Source organism: Syngnathus floridae, chromosome 15 (assembly GCF_059516105.1).
Source record: "Syngnathus floridae isolate MCC-2025c chromosome 15, RoL_Sflo_1.0, whole genome shotgun sequence".
Lineage (NCBI taxonomy): Eukaryota > Metazoa > Chordata > Actinopteri > Syngnathiformes > Syngnathidae > Syngnathus > Syngnathus floridae.
In genome coordinates, this window is record NC_142427.1 from 1,279,786 (window position 1) to 1,285,785 (window position 6,000).

Consider the following 6,000-nt stretch of genomic DNA (forward strand, 5'->3'; position numbering starts at 1 on the left):
GTCTAAGTCATGTCAGGTCAGCTGTCTGGAGAGAGAGAGAAGTCAGGACCTGCGGGCGGAGCACCACCGTGCCACCGCCGCCATGACGGAACTCAAAAGCAAACTCCATGAGGAGAAGCAGAAAGAGTTAGCCATTACCAGGGAGACATTACTGCGGCAGCATGAAATGGAGCTGATGAGAGTGATCAAAATCAAAGATGGAGAGATCCAGCGACTGAATGCCTTGGTCCTCAGCCTGAGGGACGGCTCCATGGACAAGGTGATCCGCTCTATCCGTGTCTGACTATCCGCACGCCACGTCGGGCTTCGATGCGGCCGCTACCGTATTGTGTAGCTTGTCCCCAGTAAGCGTCGCGGCGCTCCGTTGCGGTCTCAACGGCCCGGTGTGGCGCAATGTCTGCTCAGGTGAGGAGGGGGGGCGCTTTGCTGGCGGAGGTGGAGGAGACGCGGCGGTGTCGGGAGACCGAGCGGTGTCGCCTCCACCAGGAGCGCGGAAGAAGCCCTGGCAGCGGCCCAGCAGGCCTGGCAGTCCCGAGCGGCCGAGCTCCGATCGGCTCATCACCAGCATCGGGAGGAGCTGAGCCGAACCAAGAGAGACTGCGAGAGGGAGATCCGCCGACTGGTAGGACTGATCAGATGCGCGGTGCGTGGCTATGTTCCCAATTTCGTTGTATACCTGCAGTGCAATGACACCTAAGGCATTCTATTCTATTCTATTTCACAAGAAGAAAATGTCCGGTTGCTCGCTTCGCTTTTGTCACAGCAAAGGTGTTCTAGTCGATTCAAGAAAAAAATTGGCCGGTTGCTCTCTTTGTTTTTGTCACAATTCTGGCAAATGAGTTTGCCCGCCTGCCTGAGCGCTCCCCGTTTGTACATCCAGACGGATGAGATCAAGCTGAAAGACAGAGCGGTTAGTGTTTTGGATGAAGCCCTGGGGCCGGCCACGTCCACCGCCTTCAGCTGCAGACTCAGGCTGCCGAGCAGCAGATCGCTGCCCTGAGGGATTCCCAAAGGGCGGGCCTAAACTACCCTGGAAGTGGGGTCAATGCCGCTACTAGCAATCCTCTTCATTGCGTAAGCCACCTCATCACACACTTGCAGTACGCATGACTTAGTTCGTTGCTGGAGGAAGGTAGCACAAAAACAGTTTTGAACTTTGAACGAGTGCTTGTGTGTGTGTGTTGCGGGGCGTTTTCAGTCTCAGGAGGATCGGGACACGCGACGGTTTCATCTGAAAATCGCTGAGCTCAGCGCAGTCATCAGGAAACTGGAGGATCGAAACGCCCTGCTTTCTGAAGAGCGCAATGAACTGGTAATTTATTGACGGCACTACATTTGATGCGCGCCATCCAGCGAGGCACCCATTGCGCTTGCTTATTAGTTGAGCGGCGCGGCGAGTCGGTTGCCTGGTAGATGTCTTTTATTGGGAGCCAAAGCCACGATTCCGTTCAAACCGATGCAAAAGGAATGGATACGTTCTGGCCCGCGTGTTGTGCGTCTTTCACATCCCGCACTTCATGCTTGCAGCTAAAGCGACTGAGAGAAACAGAAAGCCAGTTTCTGCCACTCCTGTACAAAAACAAACGCCTGAGCAGGAAGAATGAAGAACTCTCGCTGGTGCTGTGTCGCCTTGAAAACAAAGTGCGCTTTGTCACCCAGGAGAACGAGGAGATGGCAAGCTTGGTAAGTCGACGCGGACAACGGCGGCGTGCCAACAGAGTCCACTGCATTTGTGTTCCACAGAGAAGGCCTAGTTCGCTCAATGACCTGGACCGCGGTTGCGGCCAGCAGGACGGTGAAATGGAGTTCCTTCAAGTTGTGGAGCAGCGGCACATCATCGACGACTTGTCCAAGGTCTTCAGGCAGGCGACTCGGTGCACGTACGGCAGCGCCGCGCTCGCTCGCTGTCGCCAGGAAACCTTTTCCGTCCAAAGCTTGGCCGGCGGCCGCCATCCAAAAAATTGGCCCCTTAAATTCCGACCTTTCAAGCAGGAGCATTGTGCGCACGCGTTTGAACACGCTTTAGACTTGTTTTGCCGTTTTCAGCAGCTCAAAGCTCCCGTTTTGTCAGCGCCTTTGCCACTCGCTGTGCGCTGAAAACGACGGACTTGCCCGGCTGCTCAGCCCGTCAACCATGAGCCGCGAGCGCGACGTCATTGTCCGTAGGCAGCTAGTGGCAAAATGCACCCTGTTAGAGTTGCGCTCGCTCCAACTTATTTTGCAAGAACCACACGGGAGACAAGTAAGTTCTTTTGGACACCTGCAGGTGGAGAGTCCATCCGTTGTACGAATGAAGTCTGACTCTCGGCTCCTGCACGAGCATTTTAATTAAGAGAAACAGGGTGGGTGTAAGAGTGGATTGAATAGAGGAAGCCCTTGACCTCTAGTCAAAACATAGCAAGGGGTGTTTTACGACTTTGTGTAGGAAGGGATAAGCGATAGGGATAAATAAGGGATAAATAATATTATTTATTACAGGTCGCAGTCAAAGTCAAAGCAACACAATGATACGATAAAGATAATCTGGAAAACCCTGACACACCCTGTAGTTGTCACTTTTGGAAAAGACGAGCGTCCCTCCAATCATCGCCGGTGACGTGTTTTTCAGGCTCTGGAGACAGGAGCTCATGTCAGAAATGTCATTGTGAGTCGCGTTTGTTTCTGCGCCGGAGCCGTTCGTTCCCTTTGCATCCAAAGAATCTCAAAGGCGGATTATTTGTGTCGACAGGAGAGAGATTTGCTGCTACGATACCGACGTCGAGAATCTCTGAGGAGGAACAAAGCGTGAGGTCCTGCAAGGTGAGTCTGTTTGTTTGCGGCTGCTTGGTGTTGCGCAAGATGAAATGGCCTTTTTCTCGCTATCGTTCCTCTCGTCGATTCATCGTGAGGTGTCGCTTCAGTTTGTTCAGAGAGATGTTCGCTTCCGCGCCCGCAGGTCATCGAAACATTTTACGGCTACGACGAAGACGTGTTGGTGGACTCGGACGGATCGTCCTTGTCTTTTCACACCGACAGAACCCCCGACACGGAACCCGAAGAGGTAGCCCGCCATTTCTGCCAGCGTATTGGCACCAAACATTCCTCTTCAGCCTGGAATCGGACTCGTCTTTGCGTCGCGGGTGCTTTGTCGCCGGTCTGACTGATTCTGGTACTAGTGCTGTGTTGCATTGGTGTGTGCATGAAGAGGCGGAGCTTCGCTACCGCCAGCTGACGCAAGAATATCAAGCGCTGCAACGAGCCTACGCTCTGCTAGCCCAGACCAGCGAAGGGGACTACGACGCCGAGAAGGAGATCAAGGTGGCGCCCCTTCCCGCAACCCCCGGCCGGGTCGCAGCCTCCCCGTTCTCACCCAGCCTCGGGTGTTCTCTGGTCTGAAAGGAGGAGGAGGAGCCTCCCTCCTCCTCCTTTCAGACCAGAGAAAAGCTGATGGTAGAAATGGGTCACTATCAAAGCAGAGTAGCAGATCTGGAGTCAGCGCTGAAGCAACAAGGACAGGTAAGCTCATCAATGAGCACACCTTTTTCTCAGACAAAATAGCTACATTCTTCAGTCACTCATCCGTCTGGCATTACTGGACCAACCCCCCCCCCCCCCCCCGAACGTGGCTGGGAAAATGCGGAGAAAAGCAAATGTCATTTTCCAGTCAACCAAAGAATTTGTGGATGAAAATGACACAACATTCCAAAGCTGTCCACGCGTTTGTCTCTTCTAGAATGTCAAGTGGGTGGAGGAGAAGCAGCTGCTGCGTCAGAGCAATCAGCAGTTGGCCGAAAAGGTGACGGAAAGAAAGGCGCTGGGCGGAGTCGCTTGGCGTCACATCTGTCGGGAAGCCCCGCAGATGAGGTCTGACTGTCTTTTCAGGTCAGGCGGATGGAGGCGGAAGAAGCGCGTCTGAAAGAGCACATCCAGGATATCCGAGACCAAAACGAACTGCTTGAGTTCCGCATCCTGGAGCTGGAGGTGGGAAGACTCGCACAAGCGTGTTGAGGCCAGAGATGTGACGGACGGACGGACGGACGGACGGACGGATGCATGCCTCTGCCTTTCAGGAGAGGGAGTGGCGCTCCCCCGTCTTGAAGTTTCTGCAAGTCCGTTTCCCAGACGGCCTCAGCCCTTTGCAGATCTACTGCGAGGCCGAGGGCGTGAGCGTACGTAAGGCGTCCCTCGCAACCCTAACCTTAACCCGAGGTCCCAGAACACCTTACATTGCTCCTTGCGCCTTTCCCCCGGATATCGTCATCAGTGATCTGATGAAGAAGCTGGACATCCTGGGCTATAACGCCGTAAGTGTATGTCGAACTCCTTATGTTCGCACTCCACGAGACTCGGCGGCTCAAATGTGACTTTTGGAAGGCTTTGCGCTGAAAGAAGCTTGTTGACGCTGTGCCTTTGGGCTCTTGCAGAATCTCACCAACGAGGAGCAGGTGGTCGTGATTCACGCCAGGACCCTTCTCACCCTAGCCGAGAAGGTAACGCGCACGTCCACGCACGCTCTCGCATTCTGCTTATGTGACAGCAGCCTTTCCTCAGTGGTTAGAATACATCAAAGTGACCAAGTCAGCACTTCAACAGAAGATGTTGGACATTGAAAGTGAGAAGGTAGACAGACACGCGACATCAGCCAAGGGGAACTCCGGCAATGTGCCCCAACAATTCTGACCTTGAGCTGTGCTAGGATATGTTCTGCAAGCAGAAGGGCTACCTGGATGAAGAGTTGGACTTCAGGAAGTGTTCCATGGACCAGGCTCATAAGGTAAGCCGCCCTCAAATCTCCCGCCGGACCACTGATGGACGAGGATTGCGGCCCAGAGGATCCTGGAGCTGGAGGCCATGTTGTACGAGGCGCTACCGCAGCGGGACTGCCCCGCCACGGACGGCGAAAAAGCCAGCCACGCTGGCGTGAATGACGTGCTGACGGCGGATCAGAGAGAAGAGCTTAGGAGCGCCGTGGACCAATGGAAGCGAGCCCTGATGTGCGAGTTGAGGGAGCGCGACGCTTGCATCCTCCAAGAGAGAATGGATCTGCTGCACAGCGCGCAACAGGTAAGGGCCCAAAGCCAGCCCGGCACTTACTTGCACGCTTACTGGCTTTTGAATGCCACTTTCCATTTGTCCGTACTAGAGGAACAAAGAGCTGAAAGAATTCATCGAAGCTCAGAAGAGACAAATCAAACAATTGGAGGAGAAGTTTCTGTTTCTCTTTCTATTCTTCTCCTTGGCCTTCATTCTGTGGCCCTAACACCAGCTGGTGAGTGAGCTCCAGCGGCACCGCACTCGACACCTCCGATGGAGTCACCGGTGAGTACATTTTGCATTTAGCTCTGCTTTTCTGCTTCTGTCTTCAAGTGTGTGGCATCCTGCGATCAAAGATTCAGCCAACCCCAAAGCGGTTGACCTCAACGTCCCACCACCATGCCTACCAGAGCAGGTGACGTGATGCTTTGGACATCCTTCCGTCTCAGATGCCCAAAAGTACTCTTTGCCACATCTGCGGCAATACGGTGTCTTTTCAAAGGTGCAAATAAATCCAGCGTGGGCGGAACACGCACGTCTTCGGTTTTTCCCGCTTTGTTTGTGTGACAGCTGTTGTGAAAATTTTATACAAATAAAGTTGTATAGTACAGGTTTGGCCAAGCCGCAACTCCCGAACCGCATGCGGCTCTTTTATGTTCATATCAACATTTGTGTGTGTGTGTGGGGGGGGGGGGGGGGGGTTGTGCGTGTTGGCTTCACTTGAGTTCAATTTGGTATTTTGGTCAAAAGCGCATGTGGTGAAATTCCACAAAGTAGGATGGGCAAACACATTTCTTTAAACTATGAGTGTCAATTGGGCTCTCGAAATGGCAGGGAAAAGATGCACAGCAAAACGAAAATACGTAGATGAACACAGGACGTTTTAATCAGAGTGGGAAAGTTTCTATTTTTTGTTGAACGTGATGGCAAACCATTCTGCCTGATATGTCAGACCTCAGCGCATTTCAAAGATTCATATCTTCAGCG

At 53.3% G+C, this 6,000-nt stretch overlaps 1 long non-coding RNA gene across 1 annotated transcript; it reads left to right on the forward strand.

The window, feature by feature from the left end:
* The first annotated feature begins 3,667 nt into the window (after positions 1–3,667).
* LOC148385852 (uncharacterized) lies at positions 3,668–4,469 on the forward strand. Its single transcript, XR_015863253.1, has 3 exons — positions 3,668–3,775; positions 3,862–4,283; positions 4,404–4,469. It is a non-coding gene; the product is annotated as an uncharacterized LOC148385852 (long non-coding RNA).
* Positions 4,470–6,000: the final 1,531 nt, after the last annotated feature.